The 26,202-nt window shown below is 39.3% G+C and overlaps 1 protein-coding gene across 8 annotated transcripts in view; it reads right to left on the bottom strand.

Annotated features, from left to right (window-relative positions):
- The window catches only part of PLCB4 (phospholipase C beta 4), a 388,300-nt gene that overhangs the window by 171,373 nt on the left and 190,725 nt on the right, over window positions 1-26,202 (bottom strand). Inside the window, exon 4 of one of the 8 annotated variants that reach the window (XM_042931604.1) lies at window positions 8,852-8,913. The exons of the other annotated variants lie outside the window; for them this stretch is intronic. The gene's annotated coding sequence lies outside the window, so the exon portion shown is untranslated. The remainder of the gene's footprint in view (window positions 1-8,851; window positions 8,914-26,202) is intronic. 8 annotated transcript variants of the gene reach the window in all.

Raw genomic sequence — 26,202 nt, 5'->3', positions numbered from 1 at the left:
TCAGAAATCAGTGGCAAAACACTCCCCTTTGCAAAATTTTAGGCGCTCCATCATCTTTTCACTCCTGCCAACCATCTCTTTTAATATTTCCCTTCGGTTTTATTTTAAAGAAAATAGTAATGAGAGGCTTCTGATATAAAATGCTCATATCAAAAATGAAAAGAAAGCTTCTATCAGCTTTCGTCACCTTTCATTGGTTTAACTGGTTCTCCAAGGATCTCTTCAGTGAAAGGGCACACAATGCAGTCCTCAGTACGTGATGTTTCCCAGATTTCATTACTGTCTTTACCACTAAAATATTCATCTCTACCTTGGTTACCAGCTTCATCAGAATGTTCTCATTATGTGAAGGACTTGAACGGGGGCTGATGGAAAGAGGGCACTTTAGACCTTTATCTCTCAAGAGATCTGCAATGGTGTTGGTAGCTCATTTCATCGCTTACTTTTTCAGAGCTCTGGGGTTCCGAACAAGGTAAGAGGCATTCTCACAAAATGACACTGAAGTACCCTGAATCTTCCCAACTTCAAACTGGCAGGCAGGGGCTGTACTTTACACTGCCTCTGAAATACTTCATTGGGCTCAGCATTAGGGGCAGTGAGCGGCTGGCTTATTTTATGTAGATGGTACAACTCTGACCTACAGATTCAAGAAGTGGGCCAAGCCTTTAACAGCAGTTTGATACAGGTAATTGATTTTAAAATGGGAACAAATGAAGGTACATGTTGCAGTCCAGCCAACTCCAGAGAAAGTTAAAAGGACAGTTACTTGTTTTAAAAGGCAAGGGGAGGTAATGGCCACTCTATAATGATGTCCTTTTTGAAACCATCTCAAAGCTCCACCTACCAGCTAACTGATAAAACAGAAATGCTTTCCCTTTGCTGTGCCAAAGCCTCCTCTTCTCCCATTCTCTGGCTTGCCATCTAAGGCCTCACAAGATACTTCAAGGTTCAGTTGCCTCCTCCACCCCCCTAGAGCACCATGTCTCCATACACTGCCCCCAGGAAAGGTCCTCCTTCTCCTTGAGGGACACAGGAAGTAAAGGAGAATTTACACAAAGAATGGATATATAACTGGGCACCTTTTCCAGAGTAAACACTGGAGTGAGCAGCTACTGGAAGGAGGCCAATGGGCTTTTAAATAGTCTCATTGTTTCTCAATTCTTATGCAACTGGAAAAGATTAGCTATTGCACTGGCTGCAGAGGAAAAGCTCCCTGGACCGTGGAGGGGACAAGAAAGGAGGGGAGTCCTCGAAGGCCTTGCTTCATAGCAAGTGGTAAAAAGCTCCTTCTAAAGAAGATGATGAGAAACTGAAAGCGTCAGTATGAGGCCAACAAGGGAGCTCAGGCAGGCTACTGGGGACCAAAATATTCAAGTTAGACATGTGCATTTCACATGGAGATGACCCTCCATCCATTCAGGTGACAAGAACTGAGGAAGAACAGCTCTATTTGTTGGCCTACTCCACCCTGAATCTTTAAATCTGTTCTCTTGTCTCCCTGGCCAGACCTACAGGGTAGTCTTCAAGCCTTATGAGACCTCACCTATCCCAGATATGCTGGATCGATTATGAAGTCAACTCTGCCCATCCCCCACCCCCTCCCCAGACAGTTGGGTCAAAATTTTGGTAAAGAGTTTTTTTGTTTCTGGACATATGCCAACAGAGGGAAGTACGTGAAATCAGGTTTATTTAAGGTCCTGGGTATGGCAGGCTGAATAATGGCCCCCCAAAGATACCCAATATCCTAACCTCTGAAATTTGAGTGTTTCCTTACATGGCAAAAAAGGACTTTGTAGATGTGATTAAGTTAAGGATCTTGAGATGGGGAAATTATCTTGGATCACCCAAGTGGGCCCTAAATGCAATCTTAAGTGTCCTCATAAAAGGGAGGAAGAGGGAGATTTAACACACAGAAGATGAAGCAATGTGACCACAAAGGCAAAGACTAGAGAGATGCCACCACAAGCCAAGGAGTGTTGAAGGAAAAAGTCTCAACAGGAAGTTGAAAGGGTCAAGGGATGGATTCCCCCTTTTGCCTGGATAAAGATGGTCCTGTAAACACCTTCATTTCAGATTTCTGGCCTCCACAACTGTGAGAGAATAAATTTCTGTTGTTTTCAATCACAAGTCTGTGGTAATTTTTTGCAGCAATCCAAGGAAAGGAATAAAGATATTTCTACAGACATCTTTCCCAGGATCCAATGGTCTTTTAACAAATTTGCACCTCTGCAATAAATACAAATTTGAAATAAACCTTGCAGCTTCCCCCAAAGCAATCAAGTCAGTCTCCATTTTTTTGTTTCTATTTGTGGACAAATGAATTCAGTGCTTCAACAATGAATCACTTGCTTTCACATAACATACAGCTCTCAAACAAAAATGCACCATGGCTCAGATACGAATTTCCTGAAGTATAACTTTTACCTTTAACCTTATGACAAAAATATTCTATTAAGAATTGGTTGCTTCCCTATCCAACCATACAAATCTCACTAAACCAAATAACCCATGACCTTAAGTGACCCCATGATCAGAACAACTAAAGCTGCTTTCCAGAACACCGAGGGTTAGGATAAAATTTCCACTGACTTAAAGTCAATTAGTGACTATCAAGCACATGTCAATGTCTTGCTCTTCAATCTTTAAATAAGATATCCTTATATTTCTAAAAACAGATGGACAGCTATATCAGATCACCCAGAGCTTTTGTTCTTTATTTTTTTTTATTAAAATTTTTCAATGTTTATTTCTTGAGAGAAAGAGAGACAGAGTGTGAGTGGAGGAGGGGCAGAGAGAAAGGGAGGCACAGAATCTGAAGCAGGCTACAGGCTCTGAGCTGTCAGCACAGAGCCCGATACGGGGCTGGAACACACGAACTGTGAGATCATGACCTGAGCCAAAGTCAGACACTTAACTGACTGAGCGACCTAATCACCCAGAGTTTTTGAATAAATGGCTTTCCTTAAAATGAGAATCTGACACTGATATATTGCATCATTAATGACAATTTTCCCCTTTTGCTAAAAATACCTCCATTTTCATCAAGCCATTAGGTAGCATTTTCAAAAAGCATGTAAAGGCTGCAGGATTCAGAAAATGATAATAGGCAATGCTGTTGAGGGTTGGGGGTAAAGGCATTCTTGATAGTTTGGTGAAAAACTAATTTGCAATCCATTTCTATAGGCTTGAAATGTCCATACTCTTTGATCTAGTAATCCTACCAGTAAGATTTATCCTACATAAATGCATACAAAATCCATGCACAAAGATACTGTGATGCTGCTAGTGGCAGAAAAATAGTTTCTTTATATAAGTATCACTAAGCAATTGGTTAAATACACTACAGTATTTCAATATTCTGTACTCATTAAAAATAATGCTTCGAATGAATAGTTGTTTGCTGAACAACAGCAAGTTTAGAAGAGTTTCTAAAAACAGTCACAACTCAAACAAATATAAATGCTCTCAACATATTATTAAGGAGGTAAAAAAGCTGGTTACAAAATTGTATCCAAGAATGATCCCAATTTTTATGTGTTATATACAGCTTACACACACACACACACACACACACACACACACACACACACACACACACATTTTTTAACAAGAGAAAAAGATTAGCAAAACATATACAAAACACAAATAGTAGTTATGTCTTGGTGATAGAAGTTTAGGTGATATTTTAATACTTCCTGTGTTTTAAAATACTTATAGTGACTATAAATTTTTGTATTCAGGAAAAAAATGTTTGCTAAAGAAAAAAAGACATTAAATGTCTTTTCTTCATATAGATCCATGTTTTCCACCAGAATTCCTGGTAAGAACAAAGAGCAGGAAGAAACTAATAAATAAAACTGTGAAGTGTTCTTTTTGACATTTAAAACCTTGACTGCACATTGGGACCCTTCACACACCAATTATGACCGGTTCTTAGGAAGGAGTTACTTAGTAATACTGATTAAAACTTGGGTATTATGTCTAAAATTTCTACTCTACTTATCTTTGGAAGTGAAACAGATTATGGTTATGCTGGATTTAGTCTTTAATGAACTCTGAACTATAAAAATAAAAACATAAGGCCATTGCCATGAATCTACAAAATTTATCATAAATATATAATAAATTGGTTTATCGATAAAGTGCCACCTGATTCAAAATAATTCCTGGAGTTTATAAAACACACAAACTGAATAGAAATAAAATGAGAACAGCAAACATCTGGTCTTTGTCTCTATTTCCCCCTGCTCAACATTAATCATAAAAGGCAAACATAACTTTCTTAAAATTAATAATTATAAAATAGATTAATAAAAATACTAAGATGAATTTCCTTTACGTTTTTTATTTTAGAGAGAGAGAGTACAAGTTGAGGAGAGGGGCAGAGGTGGTAGAGACAGAGAGAGAAAATCTTAAGCAGGCTCCACACTCAGTCAGCACAGAGCCTAACAGGGGGCTCAATCCCCTGAACTGTAAGATCTTGATCTGAGCCAATATCAAGAGTCAGACGTTCAACTGACTGAGCCACCCAGGCACCCCAAAAATGAACTGCCTTTATAAATGTATTAGGTGATATTTATAATATTATATGCATCATTATTTTTAAGAATTTTATAAAAAATCTAGAAGATGCTTGTTTATCTGGGGTATTTAAGAGTGGCTTAATTTGAATATAATGAATAATTGTTAACATATAATTCAGTCTGTAATGACCAATTTTCAAATAAATCAGCATATGATGAAGTATATAGTTTTCCAAGAAAAGAACTGGTTTCAAAAGACTGTTTGGATATTGGTTGCTTGCCTACAACAATTTCCTTGAAAATGACATCTGAGTTCATGTGCCAGCCTCCCAAGAGCCCTTGAATAGGGTGAGTGTTCAAACTGTATTAAAAGTAGTTGTCTATGACTGGGGTTCTCTGACCTGTTGATGCCTTGCTACTCACCTCTTTCCACACAGTTAATTCCCATTGAAGGGCTCAACTTTAGGGAGCCCTTTAAAGATGCCCATCTTTAGGGAGCAACCTTGTGGGGAAAAGGACTCAGTGGCAGAAGCTAAGAGCTCTAGGGACTGTGGTTTCCTATTTCTAAATGTTTAGGGAGTCCCTGGCTTACTAGTATTTTGATCTTTCAGAAGAAAAGATATAATTTGCAGATTAATGATATTTATTTACAGTTGAATCATAGACATGGCTTCTAAAAAAGAAATTTTTGTTTGATAAGAAAAATAAATCACCTTCTATAATATGAAAATATGTAGTGTGTGGTAGGAACCTGGGATAAGGAAGATATAAATTAACTTCAAATCTGTTTTAGTAAGACTTTTCTTTTATACATGCTGTAAAAATTCTGCGAAGTAAAGGCATTTTATTTCTTTTGTGCCTCTGAAATAGAGTACCTGTTTTTAATGACTAAGGGGTTATAGCAAACAGCAAAAGTTTTTTTTTTACTACTGAGTATGTAAGATAAACAGAATTAACCTAATCAGCCCTGAGAATTATAGCAGTCCCAAGAAATAAAATAATTAGGCAAATGTGAAATACTTATAAACAAGGACTGGGCTTTTTTCCCCCTTGCTTTCTCACAAGTGAAAGAATGCATCTCTCTTTTCAAGACCAGAACTAACAGAATATATGGTGGTGTATAGAGTTTACCCTTACAGCCTCTCCCTTAGTAGCAGGTATTAGTCACACGCAACAATGTTTCAAAAGAGTTCAGCCCTCCTCACTCCCACAATAAGGGCCCTGATAAGGTCTGAGGAATAGAAAACAAAAAAAGATGGCAATATGATAGAATAAGTACTTTAGGTACGTTTAGATGGAGCTCAAACATAAATTCTACAAACAGCAGTCTCTCTTGGATCTTATTCATGGTGTTCTTGATTGTGCAGCTAAGGTAGTAGTCTATAGTTTTGTGCTTCCAGTCCAGGGGCTCCAGGGAGGGAACTAGGAGAATGGGGGTTTGGATTGACCTTTCCCTCAGGCTTAGTTTCTTCTTAACTAGAACACTCTTTAAACTACTGATGATAATATCTGGATAGCCAAGGTGGGGACTCAAGTCTCTTGGGGACTAAGGCAGGAGCATAGTGAAAAGACCAGAGAAGGCTTAGGTCACATGGACTTGCCTTAGATCAGTGGTTCTCAAAGTGTGGTACCCAGTCAGTAAACATCGTCTGGGAATTTATTAGAATGCAAAATCTCAGGCCCCACCCAGACCTTCTGAATTGGAAAATCTGGGGTGGGGCCCAAAAATCCATGCTGTGTCCAGCAGGCCAGGTGATTCTGATGTCAGGTAAAGTTTGAGAACAACTGCCTTATATCAAGTCCTCACCAAAAGGAAAAAGGTGAAGAAAGAAAGAGAAGAGAAGAGAAGAGAAGACAAGAGGAGAAAACAGGATCTTTTGATCTTAATCTATGGCCCAGACTAGCTCACTGAGCAAGAGACCTGCTAGGCATTTGGGAATGAAGCTCAGGTAAGAAATAAAGATAGTCCATTTTCCTAGAATGCACACTTCTCTTCAGAAGGCCTTGCAAATCAAGGATATGGAAATTCTGGGTCCCGGTACTCACATTCCCACCAAGATCAAGAGTAGATACCAAGCTGGCCTTAAGTAAATGGGTAATTTCTACAACCATTTCTTTCAAGCTTCATCCTTAAGGGTTAAGTCTCAAGAAACCAGTTCAGGGTGACAGGTGACGTAAAGAAAGCAAACAAAGGGTGATATAACCCAAAACTCAACTATTTATTTAATTTACAATGTAGATTTATTTAATCTACAGCTATTTATTTAATCTACAACATAGACAGTGAAGCCACCTACCAAATAACTTTAAATATTTCCTTCTTCTGGCCCAAACCTTTATGGTCCCTGATAACTGCAAACTATAAGTGCTAGTATTTCTCTTAAAAACTCAGAAGAAATATTGGGGAAATAAAGATTCACCCAGGAAACTCAATCTTTAAGAAGCTGCAAAGAACAAAACTGCTGAGGAGGAAGATCACATTAAAACATGAGGGTTCTAGGGATGCCTGGGTGGCTTAGTCAGTTAAGTGTCTGACTCTGGATCTCAGCTCAAGTCTCAATCTCAGGGTCATGAGTTCGAACCCCATGTTAGGCTCCACGCTGGGCGTGAAGCCTACTTAAAAAAACAAAAAACAAAACAAAAAACAACCAAGAACAACAACAACAACAACAAAACAATACAACTTGAGGATTCTAGAATAAACATGCCTGTAGCTGCACTGAAAAGCAGGGTCATTTCAAAAAACTCAAAAAGTGTCAGTTTGCCACTTACATTCTTCACTGGATTTATGAGACTTAACTCATTGCCCCAAATATACTGAGCCCTTTGCATCTTTCTCTTCCCTTTCCATGCCTGAACCTCATTTTTTATGTTTTTTTGTTTGAGAGAGAATGGGTGAGCAAGAGGAGGTGCGTAGAGGAGAGAGCTCCCAAACAAACCTAAAAACAACCAAGGCCAAGGCCAATAAAGTCTTTTCCTGTTACCCAAATGCACATGTCAGTTCCATTTTTGCGTGCACCTGCCCTTTTCTCCAAGATCCTGAAATTCTGTTCCCAGGCTCCTGTTCCCAACTCATACCCTGCTCTCCCCCTGACCCCCCATTGGTGCCCAATTGGAACTCAGTCTGTAGAATGAGTTTCCGTTCTTCACCTGGTTCTGCAGCTGGTTGAGCCTATGAATCACTTCTTGGCTGACTGTACATCCTAACCTCACCTCTGCTGGGTCCCATCCTTAAGCTGTGACCTCTGAGGTCAGCTTGAGGATGGCTCAGATTGGCACCTGGGTCCTCAAAGGTGGGGAGGCACCCTAGACATGTTCTCAGGGGGTATGTGGTTTTCTTTTCTTTTTTTTTTTAATTTTTTAACATTTATTCATTTTTGAAAGGCAGAGAGAGACAGAGCTTGAATGGGGGAGGGGCAGAGAGAGAGGGAGACACAGAAACAGAAGCAGGCTCCAGGCTCTGAGCTGTCAGCACAGAGCCCGACGCGGGGCTCGAACTCACAGACCATGAGATCATGACCTGAGCCGAAGTCGGCTGCTTAACCGACTGAGCCACCCAGGCGCCCCTGTGGTTTTCTTTTCCACAGAGCTTGCCTCTTTAGAGGAAACCCTACCCCACTGCTCATAAGGTCCTTCTCTCTCTTATGCCCAGTCCTCCATACTTTGCCCTTCATTTGCCCTTGGACTGGCTCTGCCATAATTACTAGGCAAAGCATCACCGATATGAATCATACATGTCAAGAGAAAAAAAAAAAAAAGGTCTCTTTAGAGGTTTCACCTTGCCTTGATTATCTGAGTGTTTCAAAGGAAAGATTTTTATTTTATCCTTGCTTGAATAATCTATCTGAATGTTGCCTCAGGCAGGTGTATGGGATAAGTCTGAGGACTGCAAGACAGGACTTCACAAAAACAGGGCAACTGCTTTGGACTAGGAGCAGGTGCCAATTCAAAGGCTTGAGAAATCCTTTATTTTAAAAACTATTTTCCTATTAAAATAAACACAGAGACAACGAGCTCTTAAATTTAATCAAGATTCCTGATATTTAAGTGTTCTCCAAGCAAATTTATAAATAGGCCTTTGCTATTATTACACAGGAGTCAGAAGAAGAGGATAAAGCCTAGGACTGTGCATATTGGAGTGGAGTCCAGACCATAAAAGGAGAAAATATGTTTCCTTAGGTTTTGAGCTAAAAGGTATCCAAATTTAACAGCTTTTATAATATTCACACACACAGAGGTACTACCCGACTTGAAAATAAGCTGTGGTCAAAGAGATTTAATCCGAATAAACTCAAATCTCACACAAATTCAATGACCTCCTTACTTACATGTTCAAAACTGTTCCATCTCCACTCTTCAAATGCTTAAACTAAGGACAGAGATGAAACTCCTAGAGATAGTGAGAAAAACAGTTACTTGGAATTTAAGGTTTTAGAAGGTTGATTTTTTTTCTATTTGTGCAAATTCTTTCAAAGACCCACAAACCTTTCTTCTTTGTTTTTTATGCAATTTTTATATAAGAAGTCTGAAAGGAAAAGGAAGCAAAAATCTCTAATCTCAGTTCATTTGTGAGAGAACGGTCATACTTTCAGGATTTTGGTTTCCTTTTTTCCAGATGTGGTGTCATAATTAGCCATGATCTCCAACGAGGCAGAAAACTTACCGTGTGTTGGTTTCTGTAAGTGAGAGGGCACATAGAAACTACTATTCCTCAGGGGCACTCGGGTGGCTCAGTCGGTAGATCATGCCACTCTTGATCTCAGGATCGTGAGTTCGAGCCCCACATTGGATGTCAAGTTTACTTAGAAAAACAAAAAAATACAAAACACCAAACTATGTGTACGTATTAGAACATACACTGTCTTGGCTTTGTCTGATAGGTCAGCAGGGATTGAACGCTTCATGTTTCACTGCCATTCACCAGCACCAATGTTCACACCACTTGAAACAGGTCTTCTAATAGGTCTTCTAATTAGTATGATCCAAATTTTATGGTTAAGTAATTTGGCCACACCCGAAAAACTGGGTCTGACTTGAATTATAGATTTCATTACTTCCACAATCAATATTAAATTAATAGCACCTGTATAGCCTGTGGGTCTAGAAAGAGCAGGGTGGTCAGAAATGGATGACCTGGATTCCGGTCCTATCTCTGCCCCAACTAGCTGCGTGTCCTTGAGGAAGCCCCTAAGCTCTCAGAGCCTTCATTTCCTTGCCTGTAAGGAGACTCAAACAGTCTCAGGGGCTGAAGCAGTCATTTTTCTGAACCCTTCTAGCTCCAGTTGGTTTGACTAAACATTACTTGGGCTTCAAATAAATGTAGATGTTATTTAAAAGCCATGTATGTCCTCCTGAAATAGATTTTATTTCCCAAAATTAAAGCCACATTCAAATGGCTCCAAATAAGATTAAAAACAATGTATTATTATTGTGTATTGAAGAGCAACTGACAAGGTAATGACACGGTGACATTTCTAGAACAGCTCTTCAGTAGCAAAGCAGACTTTAAAGATGCCAAATGCTTGCCCAATTCTGGTAAGGTCAACGGCCTTCAAATAATTGTTCCTTTCATACGATGTGTGCTTTTACTGGATTATTTTAAAATGTGTTTGCTTCCATTGCTTATATAGAAACTGAAAAACATCCCTCACTCTCACAAAGCCCAGAGGCAATGGGAAGGAGATCAGAGGTCAGAGAAGTAGGATGTGAAGCAATTCCCAAGGGTTCATGTTGTATTTTATTTTAGCAAATGTCTCCAACTTCTAATTCAAGCCATATCAGCAGGCTGGGAAAAAGAGCAAAAACGGAGCTCCTTGAATGAAATTCCCTGCCCCTTTGTTAGACAAACCCTCAGATTCCACCCCCTCCCCCCCCACCCCGTGTCCACACTAATAAGCAAAATTGCTGAAAATCATTTGGGCCCATGTGTCTGCAATCAATTATTTTGTTTCTTAAGGGGTACAGTTTGACCCAGCATATTTTAAAATGCTACAAGATTTCAGGCAAGTTTCAAAGACACCAGGAAGAAGTCAACAGCCTGACCCACGGAGGAGGAAAATGACATTCTCATTAGGCAAGAGAAGAGGACGTCCTTAAGTAATGAGATATGAACGCGGCTCCTGTCACAACTCAGCTCTGAATGCAGGTGCTGGGGGCTAACGTGCTGACCCGCCAAGCTTCACAAAGCTCTCAAAATAAGGGCGCTGGACATCCATGTGATAGTTACATTTTACCAAGTACGTTCACAAACTAAGTTGGAAATCATAACTCAAATGCAGAGTGTGGAAAGTGGAGCTCAGAAAGCTTAGATTGTCTCAAATTATGGTTAAGAACTAGCACTTAAGCCTTTTGATTTTAAACTCTCACTGTCTGACCTTGATCCTCATGATGAAAGTTCCTTAAATTCAGTAAAACATTTTGAATATATGGTCTCCAACCCAAATGAGGGAAAGTCATCTCTTCTTGGGATTGTATTTAATAAGATATTTTAATAAGAAGTACTTCAACCAAAACTAAGGACTACCTCCATAAAGGAGATGCCTATATTTCTGTCAATATCCAACTTCTCATTTCAAATTCACCCCACACAGATCCTTGTTACTCCAGCTTCCAAATCAGGAGATATTTTTGGTTATCTAAAAGAAAATGGAATTCAAGTTTCTTGCATTTATTTTTAAATGTTTTCATAATTTCTACTTTAAAAAGATCACTGTTATCTTTAATGCTTAGCTCTGTTTTTAGAGTCTTTTAAATGTGATAGAGAAAACTTAGTATTATCAAAACATCAAGATCTAACCACTTAGTCCATGACATTAGTTGGCCTACAGCGCTATTTTGGAATATTTGTGGTGGGCATTTTAATAAAATTTATGTGGTTGCCTATGCTTTACTCAAATAAAATCACAAGTGTGACTAAGCCATGATAAATATTTTTATTTTTCTTCTGCCCTAATTGAAACCAACCCTCGAGGCAAAACGGGAAAGGAAATAGGATTCAATTATGGCCATTACATGAATGAGTTAAATCAGGTTTTGTGGACAAAACATCTGAAGTTTAAAAGACAGGAACACTTATCATTAAGGCATATGTTGGCCATCTATGTCACACACTCCCATGGCCAATTTTCTTTAAATAGTAAAAATAAGCTGTGCTCCATATGACCATTTCCTAACTATCAATTCTCTGTAAGTATTTTAAAATATGAAATCCATGTTAAATATTCTGTCCAAAATGACGTTTGAGAAGCTGGACTTTTAAGGCTTTACATGCAGTATCCTTATCTCGTTCCTGAGATTTCTTAATCTCTGTAGAATTTAACCTCTACCATCACCCTATAGTCAACTCATCCTGGTTTCCCACTTTTGTCCTCCATCCTTGTTTGTTCTCATTCTCCCTCCTGTGGTGATCCTGCAATATCACTGTTCTTTGGTCCTCTCCAGAATTCCACTCCTCATTTTCAGTTGCCTCCTGCGACATCTCCACCAGCACTCCTAGCACTTTAGATGTCCCAGCTGAGCTCACTACTACAAAACGATTGCTTGGAAGAATGAGTCATACTATCAAGATCCATGTAAGAGTAATCAACACAAAGATCTTCATGTTGGTTAAACAACAACAACAAGAACAACAAACCTACAGGACCAAATTAAAAAAAAAAGCCGACATAAGAAACAACAGGTTTTGGCAAGGATACAGAGAAAAAAGAACCCTCATGCACTGTTGGTGGAAATGCAAACCAGTGCAGCCATTGTGGAAAATGGGTAAAAAGAGAACTACCCTTCAATCCAGTAACTGCACTATAGGTATTTATTCAAAGAATACAGAAACAGTAATTCAAAAAGATACATGCACCCCTATGTTTATAGCAGTATTATTTATAATAGCCAAATGCAGCTCAAGTGTCCATCTATTGATGAGTGGATAAAGAAGATGTGTGGGATATGTGTATGTGTGGGGTGTGTGTGTGTGTGTGTGTGTGTGTGTGTGTCAGATGGAATATTATTCAGCCATAAAAAATAATGAAATCTTGCCTTTTGCAGTGACATAGATAGAGCTACAGAGTAAAATATTAAGCAAAATAAGTCAGTCAAAGAAAGACAAATACCATATGATTTCACTCATATGTGGAATTTAAGAGACAAAACAAATGAGCAAAGGGAAAAAGAGAGACATGCCAAGAAACAGACTTTTAACTATAGAGAACTGATGGTCACCAGAGGGGGGTTGGGTAGAGGAATGGGTTAAATAGGTGATGGGGATTAAGGAGTGCACTTGTCATGATGAGGACTTACGTAATGTAGGGAGTTGCTGAATCACTTTATTGTACACCTGAAACTAACATAACACTCTTTATTAAATAATGAATTAAAAACTTCTAAAAACTGGCTTTTTTATATGAAAACCATCTGAACTTTCAGTGAATGACAGTCTTCATGAGCTAACAGTAAAGAGGTCATTGTTTGTACCCTAATGGGATCTGGGAAAGACAAGAAATCGATGAATGGCTAGAACAATCTCAGCAAACTCTCTCAGATCCTGCCACTGCTTTGCACTATTTTGTAAATTCAATGTCACAATTTTAAGAAGCATATCAACAAAACAGAGGAGTTGGTGAAGGAAGTCATGCCATTTAAGCAACAATTAATAAAATAAGTTTCCAGAGATTTCAGAGTCAATCTAAGCTCTTCCTATAACTGGGTGGGAACAGAAGGCAAGAACCGGTGAACTGGGCTGAGTCCCACAGCCCTACTGATGGAGCTGGGAAAGAACAATGACCATGAACTGCTGGTCCAATACCAATGCGATCCCCATTCTGACAGATGGCATGTGTTGAAACTCACTCATATGGAAGACGGAGTAATAGAGATATTCTGTGTTCATTCAGAGGAAAAACTATGTACCAAAGATTAGTGGTCTTAGGAAATGGGAACCCTCTTGCACTGTTGGTGGGAATGCAAACTGGTGCAGCCATTCTGGAAAACAGTGTGGAGGTTCCTCAAAACATTAAAAATAGAACTACCCTACGACCCAGCAATTGCACTACTAGGAATTTATCCAAAGGATACAGGAGTGCTGATTCATAGGGGCACGTGAACCCCAATGTTTATAGCAGTGCTTTCAACAATAGCCAAATTATGGGAAGAGCCTAAATGTCCATCAACTGATTAATGGATAAAGAAGATGTGGTTTATATATAAAATGGAATACTACTTGGCAATGAGAAAGAATGAAATTCTGCCATTTTCAGCAACATGGATGGAACTGGACAGTGTTATGCTAAGTGAAATAAGTCAGTCAGAGGAAGACAGGTATCATATGTTTTCATTCATATGTGGAACTTGAGAAATTTAACAGAAGACCATGGGGGAAGGGAAGGGGAAAAAATAGTTACAGAGAGAGAGGCAAACCCTAAGAGACTCTTGAATACAGAGAACAAACTGAGGGTTGATGGGGGGTGGTAGGGGAGAAGGGAAAATGGGCGATGGGCATTGAGGAGAGCACTTGTTGGGGTGAGCACTGGGCGTTGTATGTAAGCGATGAATTGCAGGAATCTACCCCCAAAACCAAGAGCACACTATATACACTGTATGTTAGTCAACTTGACAATAACATATATTTTGAAAAAAAGGAATGTAACTTTAAATCAGTATCAGGAAAATTATTTAACAATGAAAAGTGTGAATTTTCAGGTTTCAGAGTAGACACTTCTCATCACCTAAGGACTGAGATGTCCCTCTGTTCTTAGAAGTTGTAAAGGGATTGTTGCACTGAGTGAGATGGGAATAATTGCCCTCTAATGACTTTTCAGAAAATAAAGTAGGGTTAGTCCATCTTTAGATCTTATCAGCCCTTTTCCAGATTCTTCTGACCCAAAGTAGTCTGAGCATTCTCTCAAGTATGCAGTGAAATGCTTTCTGATGTTTATTCTGTATACGAATATTGGTTAAAATTCAAGTGATAAACAGATACAGAATGTTTGGGAAATGCTTGTATTTGCAAATAGTCTTGGAACTAATAAAAAACACAACTTTCTACTTAAACAGCCATCATCTTGTCTTTGATTTGTGAACTTGAAAGAGTCTTGCAAGAGCCAAGCCATCAAAAAGACCACAGAAAGCAGTTTAGAAAACAATGATTCACAGTGACTACACTTAATTAAGACTTTTTCCACCCTAAACTAGAACAAAATATATTATAAAGCCCAAGCTACAGGCTTCTGATTTTGGTCATTTTTGGTCATTCGTATGCCAGTCTCTGGGAAACAAAGAATTTCAATTTCAGGATACTGGCCAACATTTCAATTTTGAGAAGGTGCAGTTTGCTTGCCAAACATCCATCACTTTAATTTTATAAACTGGTACGCTATTCTTACTCAACACTTGTCATAAAACCATCGTACACTGCTTTGCTAAGCAACAGCTATGTGTGACGCCCAATTGTATTTTCAATATTAAATACCTGAAACTTATGGGTGAAATTTTCTACCTTGTTTATTTTTTTTTAACGTTTATTTATTTTTGAGACAGAGAGAGACACAGCATGAATGGGGGAGGGGCAGAGAGAGAGGGAGACACAGAATCGGAAGCAGGCTCCAGGCTCTGAGCCATCAGCCCAGAGCCCGAGGCGGGGCTCGAACTCGCGGACCGCGAGATCGTGACCTGAGCTGAAGTCGGACGCTTAACCGACTGAGCCACCCAGGAGCCCTGTTTACTTCTTTTAAACAGCATGGAGACTATTAGAATTATCAAGACAACTGGTACATCAGCAACAGGTAAATGACACTGGTGCAAAGGGAAAACATGTCTTTGAAAATTCTGTATCTGTTCTCTAGTTTAAATTATTCAAATCACTGTTTGGCTAAAGGGAAAGAAAAACACAAGGGATCTGAAGAAATGAGATAGAAGATAAACCACGAAATGCAGATAAATCATGCATAGTCTCATTCAAGAAAGTTCCCCTCTCTCCTGCAGTTTATATCACAAAGTAATTTTATTAAGGTTTTATGGAAAGGTCACTATTGCATTTCTGCAATATTAAAAACTATTTTAGCATACAGAAATCCTACATGAGCCTGAAATATTAGTTCAAGACTAAGTTTATTAAGGTTTTGGCATGGTTCAATATTAACGTTCTCCAAACGTTACAACCATTTCAAATCAGATAAACAGTGGGATATAAAACCATGGTTCATAAAAATAAAATAGCATCATTACATATTAGTTCTTGAAGATTAGCTTTAAATATATTCTAAACCTGTGAAGCAGCTTATCAGAACAGTTCATTGTGCACTGACGCTTTCATTTCACAAAGGAATCAGCCACAAACACAGTTAAGGCCTGGGTAGCATTTATCAAAGTAAATTGGTATTTTTAAGACAAATTCTAATTCAAGTGCCAATAATAATGTGAGTTATCCTCCTAGTCCCTTCTGTCTCCTAATATTTTCATCTATGAATGCCTGATGATTAATCAGAGAAAATCTTTTAGGTCTGTACCTGAGTCAGGTGAGTCTGCTGCCTTAAGTTCTTTAACTCCTATATTTCAGGGAAGGTGTAAGTTTTATCTGATATAATCAAACAGCAGAAGCCCGTTCTCCAGCAGTGTGTGAAATTACTGTCAGAGTTTTTGGTTTTTTTTTTTTTTTAATAAAATATTCATTGGTAACAAACACATTGGAAAATGATGATGCTCCCTGGTAAGTGAAAAGCACTCCCTGAAATTTACAGAGCACCCACAGTTTCACCAGATGCCCCATAAGTAGAGTCATTCTTTGACTCCAGGCATAAGATTGAAGACATCACTTGGCCCACAGCTCTGTGCCCAGGAAGATGCTATGGAAGCATTCCTGGTTACATGAATATACAGATTCTAGTGATGGGAAGTGTATACACAGATGCTGAGGGCTCATGAAAACAACCTCTCACTGGACCTCAGGCCCTCCCTTCTATTTAGTTTCCTATAGATTTGAACAGTTGATCTGAATCCTCTCTCTGTGAAGTCATGACTCATGATGACCTCCTTCCCGTAGTCTTAAAGACTTGGGACTCCCACTGCATTTTGTGGCTGTGTTTTAAAGTAGATGTAGTACTCCAAGGTGCCTTCATAGTTCTCTGCAAAGCAGTAGATCATATTCCAAAGCTTAAATGATTGACTACAGAACTGACATTTCCCTTTATGGTCAAAAGAATGAAATAGTTCTCAGCTATTCTTAGGCAACAAGCACAAAGGCTTTAAGCCTGCAGAAATGGATGCTAAGGATGCAGAACCAGACACCAAAGAATCTCCCCTAAATGCTACCTTCCAAACTTAAATCAGCCTCTTCCCTCATAGCTGTAACATCCTCCCCATATGCCAAATAAGGACTCACTTCTGCAAAAGTTTTTTGAAGTGTGAGCGTTTATGGGCAGAGATACATACCAAATATGTTTATAGGTTACTTATATTTTCAGCCTACTTAATTATTAAATCCAAATGAAGGCAGCTGCATCCAAAAAATACATAGTAAATGGGGTGGGAGGAGGGAAGAAGCTCGAACCCTAAACTCCAGCCTATTTTTAGATATGCCTCAATACACACACCTACACAGGGAAGCTCACAACTACATGAGACACACGGACTCAGTCCAGTGGGCAAGAGTGCACTCAGAGAGGAAAAGACTAATTTTAAGACCGGATTCAACCAATTATCATGAAACCAAAGGAGAATTCCACAAATCACTCTTCAAGAAATGTCCCCGTCTGAAGATGGTCATGCATGTCATTCTGAAGGGGTTCCCAAAGGTAGACGAGATGACATACAAAGAAGGCTCTGGGAACAATGCAGCTCCCTATATATTATTGAAGGAATTATTTCATAATAGACATGGATTCTATTAGCAGCTGTTAGCTGCTAGCAGAGCATTCTAGCCTCTGCCAACCCCTACATTTTCTATGAATTCTAGGACTAGGAGGACTACATTGTGCAAAGGGACCGAAGATCAGGCTTTATGTACTGAGGGCCACTCCAAGTAAAAATGATAATTCAATTTTTTCTTTGACCAAAAATGCATACAACAGCCCAAAGCTAGTCACATGAAACCAGTAACTCAGTTCTAACCAAATTACCCTGTAAAGAAATGAGTATGTTCATAACAAGGCTGGGTTTGGCTTGGTTAAAATAATTCCATGAGATTGACTTTAACTGTATTTCTAAATACTTCTAAAAAGTTTTCCATTGTTTATGTTTATTGTTACTGTTGTAATATTTTTTTAAGTATTCCTACCACACTTAAGCACTCTTTGTGCTTGATGGTTTTCTTTATAGAAAATAAGTCTGCAAAAAACAAAGTATCTTCATGAGGGTTGTTTTTTCACCAAGAAAGTCAATGCTTACACCCCTCTGCATCATCCCATGTGAAGCCATATGACAGGAAGGCCATTTTAAGTTAGACAATTGCTTATTTTTATTTATAACATACAGTTAGTTGGGTTTTACTAAAACTATTTAAGTAGTCTAGACTTAGTCTAAAAACTATCCTTTTGAGAGCCTAGATTATAATACAGGCAATACATTAACATAGGACTCAGTTTTAGAAGGAATGTATCTCATAGAATTATCTCAAGAACTAATAGCAAAAGAATGTATCTCAAGAATTAATAGCAAAAGCTACATAGTCTATTTGTCCTTAATCTATTTATTGCTGGTGGAAGGCAGTATTTCCAACATATGTCCAAATATCATTTTATGTATTTTCATAGATATTAATGATTTGCTAGCACACAATCTTGAAAGTAAATTTTTTTTACACAGGTATGTGAAGGATGAGAGGGAGAAAAAAAGATCATAGAATAAAAATACACATTTTCCCCCTTTGCCATTTCTGTCCCCAAGCCCATAGAATTCTCAAAGCCTTTGGTTTTCTATCCTTTGCTTATATGACTCCCCATCTTCCTCAGAATATGAGCCAGTCTGTGCACTGTGCTATAAGGCCCTCTATTATGTAGCCCTATACCACTCTCCTCCCTTCTCCTATTCCTTTCCCATGCTCACTTGACTCCAAACACACGGATTTTCTTCCTGTTCTTCATAGACGCCATTCATAATTTGTCTCAGGACCTTTGCATATACTGTTCCTCAGTTTGGACTGCTCTTCTGCGTATCTGCCTGGCTCTTTACATGCAGATCACTGTTCGCATGTCACTATATTTTTGTATATGCCTCTCATTTACAAAATAACATACCACCCACTACCACCACCAGGATTTCTTTCCCTCTACCTGTTCTATTCTTCTACATAAAATACATCAACATCTGATACCTATTATTCAATATATTTTGATATATCCTTTCAACAGAGCAGAAACTTTATATATTTTCTGCTGCATCTGTCATATAAAACATGTGTGAAATGAAGTTGGTGTTCAATATTTACTTGTGTAGAATAAATAAATGCGTTCCTCTTCTGACTTTGCTGCAATGAAGAAATTAACAGAGGAAGCTGGTGGTCCAATATGTTGGTTGACTCTATGTTGGTGACTTGGGGAGGGAGAGCAAATAATTAAATGGGACATTAACACAATGTAAAGGGAATAAATGAGGGTCCTAGGGTTAACTACAGTCTTCTGCCTCTTCTCCAAGGGACTGTGTTAGTTATTTCAGTGTAACCCTGCTGGACTAGACACTAACCAGAACTTGACAGTGGTAAGGCACAGCCTCCACACTTAGAAACCCAATCCAGCAGAGAAGAAGAGGTAGATAGATAATTCAACACAAACAGTACAATATTTTACAGGAATTTAGAGACAGGAGAAATAACCTCTACCATAATTTTGCTTCTGAAAATACAAACCACTTCATACAACTCTCTGACCTCCCACAAATCCGTATCGTTAGAAGACCCACCTCCGATCCCTGAAAGCCTGAAGATGGAAATTGATGGTATCTCTGAATATGACCAACTCTCAAAGGCCTGAATGGATTTTTATGGAGTTAAAGGGTGAGGTCTAACTATCATTTGAGACAACGTAACACCTAATTGCACAAAAGGTTTTACTCTACATCCCCTTCTGCATCCATGCAAGGGGCCACATGTCTAGTTCCAGCCAATGGGCTTTGACCGAAGAGGAGGCGTGACCCTTCTTGGCTCAAACATATATTGCTCCCTCCTGAGCCACCATAGACTGTTTGCAAAAACAGTCACAAAGTCTTCCCTTCTCTGTATCCTGCCCCTTGGCAAGGTGACCCTGCAGCTTCTCCCAACAAGATGTGGAGATTTCTCCAAGCGGATCTTGGATCTGGGTTTGGCATATGACTCAGCTTTGCTGCAAATCAGACACATGAAAAGCATGTACAGCCCTTCCACACTGGGGTATTCTTTCTCGTTTCTCTTTGAAACTCAGAGACTATTATGTTAAAAGACTAAGAAAGCCTGCTGGAAGAGGACAGGCCATATGGAGAGAAGCCTCCGTCAAACCAGTTATCCTGTTTGACACTCCAAACAAATACATGATTGGGGCTATCCTAGACCATCCAGTCCTGGCTGAGCCAGCCAAGACTAGTAACACCTCCAAATGAATACACAAAATTGTGGAAAAGAACACAATTGTTTTTTAAATCCACAAAATTCTGGGGTGATCTGTTACATAGCAAATGCTAACTGATACACCTGCTAGACAAGGATGGGTGGGGTGAGAGTTGACTCTATATGGCTCTGGCAGTATGTGCACATTTTAGTTTTATTATGTAAAAAAGCTATTTAAAAGGATTAAGAAGTTCTGAGGAAGAGTTAAAGGAATTCAGAAAAAAATCATAAGGGAGCAATAAGCTAGCAAAGCCATCCAGGATATGAGTAGAGGAGAATAATAAAATTAAAGTCAGTTACCTATGATATTTAGCAAGGACTTAAAACTTTAGCAAGGACTTAAAGGACTTTAGCAACATCATTTTTCTGGATGACAGTAATTATCAGGAGCACAAATCTGTCCATTTTACCACAAACAACTTGACACAGTAAAGTCTGTATTTGGGGCACCTGGGTGGCTCAGTTGATTGGGCATCCTACTTCAGCTCAGGTCATGATCTCAAGGTTTGTGGGTTTGAGCCCTGCATCAGGCTCTGTGCTGACAGCAGCCTGGAGCCTGCTTTGGATTCTGTGTCTCCCTCTTTCTGCACCCCCCCCCCCCCCCCACGCTTGCTCAAGTTCTCCCTCTCTCTCTCAAAAATAAACAAACATTAAAAAAAAAGAAGTTTGTATCTTATCTTTGAATCTCCCCACCTGCTTCTCAAACCCCGTACCTAGCAGAGTGACTGGTATTTTAAGAGGCGAGATTAGAGACTCTTGAATAAGGAATGAATATGGAATGAGGGAAGGAAAGACTCAGTTATGCTATGTGACAACAAAGTGTGTGTCTACACTTCACTCCACATCCCTTTCCAGGTTAGCCTTTGCATTCTCCCAAATTGTTCTTATTTATGGCTCCCCTTCCATTCAGAGGAATAAGTAAGGCAATGGTAATGCGATAAGTAAGAATCATGAAGGTTCTGAGTTAGGGCATCTGGATGTTATAATAGCATTTTGTAGCAAGGCCTGTAAAATAGCCATTTATAATATTTAGCCGTATTTTTACTTCTGGATGTTTTACTTTTGTTTAACTCATATGGCAGATATTTGTAAATTGGTACCCAAATAATATAGTTATGTAATATTTATTGACATTTTTGAGTGTGTTTAATGCTTCAATACTTTAAACTAAATAAGTAATATTAACCATCTAACCATAGAGTTTTCCCAAGGACCCTAAATTTAACTCCTCCTCAATTTTACAAAATCATTCAGTTCCATATTTCCAACTAAACACAAGACTATCATTTTAAATATAAGAACCGACACGTTTTGAGCAAAATTAGGTAATACACTATTATGTGATAAACATAATATCGTAAAACAATTTAGAATTCGGTTTAGATATGTAGTTACTTCCCAGTTCAGCTGACTTACTTTGACTCTCCTAGGCTGGAGTATTTTCATTCCATCATTTCAACCTAATATACCACGAATTGTTTTGAATGTGATAATGTGCATAGCCTACAAATATGACTCATAGACAGAAAAATATGGTTCCAAAATTTTACTTTACATGCCGAATATCACTTGGCTAATTTGAAGATTATTAATAGTCACATTTTCAAGGGTTTAACTTTATTTCCCATTGTGTTAAAAAATGTTTTCTCACATCTAATCTGTATCAATACTTTGTGTGACAGGTGTTAGGATTGCATTCATTTTACAGATAGGGAAACTAAGATCTGGGGCAATGAAATCATTTTTCCAAAGTCACAAAGCTATTAAATCATGAGGCCAATATCTGAATGAAGACCACCTCATCTCAGAGTGGAGAATTCTGCTTTCTCTCTAAAAAAAAAAAAAAAAAAAAACAAAAAAAAAAAAAAACAAAAACATAATAGAATGGCTCTTTTAAAAAGTGCAGTTTCTAAGAAAGTTTGGAGCATGATTTAATATGGGAAATTCCAAAGAAACCTTCAAAGCAGCATCTATTATGTAAAATGTGGTATACTTTTTTTTTTTTTTTGGGTCTCCTGGAACAGATGTTTCTTTGCCCTAAGCTAATAGTCTCCTTCCTGTCTCCTTCCTTTGCTGAATCGTAACTCGAGCAGGCCTTCAGGCACAGTTATTACGAACACACATCCAGCATACGGAACCACATTTCTTTTTTTTTTTTTTTTTTTTTTTTTTAAATTTTTTTTTCAACGTTTTTTATTTATTTTTGGGACAGAGAGAGACAGAGCATGAACGGGGGAGGGGCAGAGAGAGAGGGAGACACAGAATCGGAAACAGGCTCCAGGCTCCGAGCCATCAGCCCAGAGCCTGACGCGGGGCTCGAACTCACGGACCGCGAGATCGTGACCTGGCTGAAGTCGGACGCTTAACCGACTGCGCCACCCAGGCGCCCCCGGAACCACATTTCTGATACACCCGTGTCTGCTGGGATTTACAATGGAGTTAATATCTGGATTTACTGGACCACACTCGGTGAGGACTTTTGTCTCCCTCCATTTCAATGTTCTTCTCTTAGAGTGAACTTTCATGAAGGTAAGTTGGGGCCAAAGATAAGAAGGGTCAACGAGGAGCAGGCCAGGCCCACAGTATACAACGAATAAGTCACAAACACAACGGTATTTGGTAACACTAAAAATCCAAGCAAGGCAGGCATTAGTTTTTTCCTCATTTTTCTTTCTGAGGAGAATGCTTTTCTGGTTTCTAACTCCAACTAATGGGATGAAAAATCTCATTTTTCAAAAAAAAATTAGGGCAGCATCTCACACCCCTCCCTACCCATCCTACCTCCCCAGGTCAAAGAAGGGAGCAGAACATACTTGCCTTTTCACAGGTCTCCCTGCCTCCTTGTCCCAACTTGGGAATCCAAGGTGAAGAGCCAATGTGTTGGCCCAAACTCTCCTGGAAAATGGGAGTAACCAAATGCCCCTGGGCCTGAAGATCACTGATCTCTTTCCTGGGGGCCCACTCAGATCAAACTTCTCAGGGGACATCCCCTAGTACCTAATTAATCTTTACCCCCACCCCCACTCCTAGAAACTTCATAGCTCCCTGGTCTAGCCAGAGGGCTGATTTTTGTGTACATGAGTCTCTTGGTTCCTTCTGGCTCCTAGCAACCAAGTAAGTCAGTCCCCATCTCAGCCTATTCTAAGTATCCTGGCTTTAACCATCTGCAAAATACAAAAGGTGCTAGCTGGCCAACAGCCAGTCTGTAGTGGAAAACGTGGAACAGCTTAGACCTCCAACAACAGGGTGAAGTCACGTCAAGTGTGACAAAGCCACAGGACAGAACAGTACAAGGCCATTAACGATGACGGTTTCAAAGAGCTTTTCATAACACAGGTAAATGCTGGGGTTTAAATGGAAGAATGTATCACACAGTTTCAACTATTCAAAAAGATGCACACAAACAAAATACAAAAGACTTGAAGGAAAATACTCAAGTGTCAGCCAGAGTGAGGTTTCACTTGGGTGAAGGTTTCTTGCCAAGTTTTTTTTTTCTTTTTATAATTTTATGCACCTTCTATATTTTTTAAATGATCACATCTTATTTGGATTTTTAAAAAATCCTCCAGGGGCGCTTGGGTGGCTTAGGTGGTTAAGCGTTCAACTCTTGATTTTGGCTCAGGTCATGATCCCAGAGTTATGAGACTGAGTCCCATGTCAGACTCTGTGCTGGGCATGGAGCCTGTTTGGGATTCTCCCTCCAACCCCTCTCTCCTTCTTCCCCTCCCCTGCTCTCTCAATAGATAGATAGGTAGGTAGGTAGGTAGGTTGGTAGGTAGGTAGGTAGGTAGATAGAATAAAAACACATAAAAAATACTCCAATCTCCCTAAGGGATTACTAACATGATGATGGGCTCCTGGAAGCTGCTGAGTAAGACAACTGTTGATACTTCTGACATAGCTTTCATATCTCACAGTTCACCTTAATGTCTTGTTAGTCACTCATCTCTGTACTTTCTTCCCTATTTGTCTCTCTGCCTAAAATAAACCCCCTGTCCACTTATCTCCCCATTTTACAATCCTGTCTGGCTCAGATGTCACTTCCTCCTCCAAATGAGATCTCATTCTCTCTTCCCTTGAACCCACAACTTTTTACATGCACCTCTCCCAGCCAATGAAACTTTACACCTAGCACTGTAATTATTCCTAGCTCATGTCTAAGCCCGAAAGAAATTTTGGACACACAGGAAACTGAATCCATCTTTGCATACCCCACATGAAGTCTCACACATAGGGAGCATTCAATACTTACAAAGGAATATAGATGAAATAAACAGAAAAAAAAAATAAATGATTAAGCAAAGTATTTAACTTTAGGTTTCATTTTATAATCTATCCTTAGAGATTTTCCCATTCTCTAGCCAAATGCCAAACCCCAGATTCTGGGGCCCACAATTTCATAAAGTCATCAGCCATCCTGCTTAAGGGAAGATATCTAGCACACAACATATCTGTTAGTTACATGCAACCATCAAGGAAGGAAATACAATCAAACTTTTTAACTAGATGGGGAACTCCATAGGGCAGGGCAGGGGCAGGGTCTGTGAACCTTTATCATTTTGGAGTCCTCCTGGTGCATGGTAAATTCTCAATACACACTTCTTAAATAAATGACAAGAAATGAATGAATGAGCTAAGAATCATTGGCTGAGATGCCCCACTACAATCATATATGTATGGACGATGATCATTTTGCATGTTAGTTGCCAATGAAATCTCATAGCAATGACTGCATCAGATGACACTGGACCCCCAGCTCTCATCTTTGCTGGCTGCATCATCCTATGTAGCTCTCTCAAACTGCATGGGAGATTCCACACAACTGGAATTCTGCTTGCCTTGACCTTAAGCAAGTTTCTGTTCTCAGTGTCCAGATTTCCAAGAGAATAAGATGGAAACATTTGCTCTGTCTTGTGAAATTTAATTGAATAAAAATAGCATAAGGTTGCCTTCTAAGGCAATCATGCTAGAACAGTGGTACTGTTCCTGATTTGTTGAAGGAAAATATCACATATGTGGAAGAAAATTATCAACAGAAAAGAACTTCTGGAAAATAGTTTTATGGTTTCAAAACAGGAGTGCCTGGCCTATGTGCCTCTCAAGCCGTGGACTCCCACATAGGAAGGCTGTCCACAGTCATCTATCATGGCATTTGGGGTCCTTGACAGCTGACATCCCCCTTCCTTCATCCTCTGCAGTGAATGGTGCTCTAAAGGAAACAAATATTGGAAGACTCACAAGGGAAATGGTCTAACCACACCAAAGACCCTCCCTGACACTCATCAACTATTAACAATCTCACCAGCAGTGGTCTTTCTGTAACTGTAATGCAAGGTTAACAGTGGATACACTAGTAATTGGACCACTGTGGGAAATCTGGAATCAGAGGGCAGATGGTTTCATAGTGTGTGTCTTTCATCTGTTTTTGCCCTAATGATAAACCATAGCAGGGAAACTGCACGGGCTGAGACTAAGAACTCAGTGCTCCTACGTTCTCAGGAAAAGAAACAAAGCTGCTCTTTTTAGAAAATCAAATTGTTGCTCACAAACCAAAACAGCAAAGTTCTCTTCTCTTCTGTTTTGTTCAGGCCTCTCCAGCTCATCTATGGAAATATCCCATGCTTTTTAAAAACTGGGCTGAGCAGTCATTCAATATTATGTTGCTAAGTAGTCCTTTCTAAGTTAAACATGTTTACCCTGCATAAAGGCTGAAATTTTGCTCAACTGGCTATATTCCATGACTAACAGAGTGAATTTACCTCTTCTCATGCATGGAAGAAAGAGCACAGTCACACAATAGGATCCCATGGAGAAGTTGGCTCCTAGGAGCTGAGTCCATGGCTTCTCAGGCTGCACACTGCATCCAGATCGTGAGCCTGTTAAAATGACTGGTCCCATGCAGCTGGCCTGGGGTGAGGACTAAAATACACATTTCTACAAGCTCCCTGGTGATCTCCATTCTGCCTGCTGGTCCATGGGCCATATTTTGACTAGCACAGAATTGGGATTTGAATCTTACTTTCTGGGATTGCTCCTTATCAAAGGACTAGACTGTGGCAGTGAACTAACTAGTGGCAGGGATAATGTGTATATTAAGATGGGCAGAAAGAATGAAGCTCA

Source organism: Panthera leo, chromosome A3 (assembly GCF_018350215.1).
Source record: "Panthera leo isolate Ple1 chromosome A3, P.leo_Ple1_pat1.1, whole genome shotgun sequence".
Lineage (NCBI taxonomy): Eukaryota > Metazoa > Chordata > Mammalia > Carnivora > Felidae > Panthera > Panthera leo.
The sequence above is the reverse complement of the archived record's forward strand: the minus strand, read 5'-3'. Positions and strand labels throughout refer to the sequence as shown.